Below are 552 nucleotides of genomic sequence, written 5' to 3'. Positions count from 1 at the left end.
GATGTAGTGGAGCGTGTATTCGGACGTAGTCGTCTCTTCTCACACACCGTGATAGCATGTTGCACCGCGTTCCACATCTGCGACATGCTGCAGAGGCGGGCTGACAGTCGTTCGCGCAATGGACACCGCATACGTACGGGGTCTACCTTCCACGTGTTCTCTAGGCGTGCACATGTTGTTGCGTCTATGTGGGCAGACGTAGTGTGTTGTGACACCTGACACAGGCATGCAATACTCGTTGCAAATGGCGATGGACGTGTACGTTTGCTGGTGACGTTACGCAAATGAACAACCGGTAACCCGTTGTGGTGCGGTTGTTCTCGCTAGAGGTGAATCAGTGTTGGCGACGATCGGTCGAGCTATTAACCGGTTGTTTCAGGGATACCCACCATGCCCACGAACGTGAAAGGGGACCCACCATGCCCACGAACGTGAAAGGGGATCTGGGTGTGAGGCGATACGCGGCGGTGGCTGGGTGGGACCGTCCCCGGCCGGTGAGGGGGGGCCGCCCGGCGTGCTGGCAGCGCGGTGCGTGGGCGCACGCGCTACAGC

Source organism: Schistocerca serialis, unplaced genomic scaffold (genome assembly GCF_023864345.2).
Source record: "Schistocerca serialis cubense isolate TAMUIC-IGC-003099 unplaced genomic scaffold, iqSchSeri2.2 HiC_scaffold_1219, whole genome shotgun sequence".
Taxonomy (NCBI): Eukaryota; Metazoa; Arthropoda; class Insecta; order Orthoptera; family Acrididae; genus Schistocerca; species Schistocerca serialis.
This window is presented reverse-complemented; position numbering follows the sequence as displayed.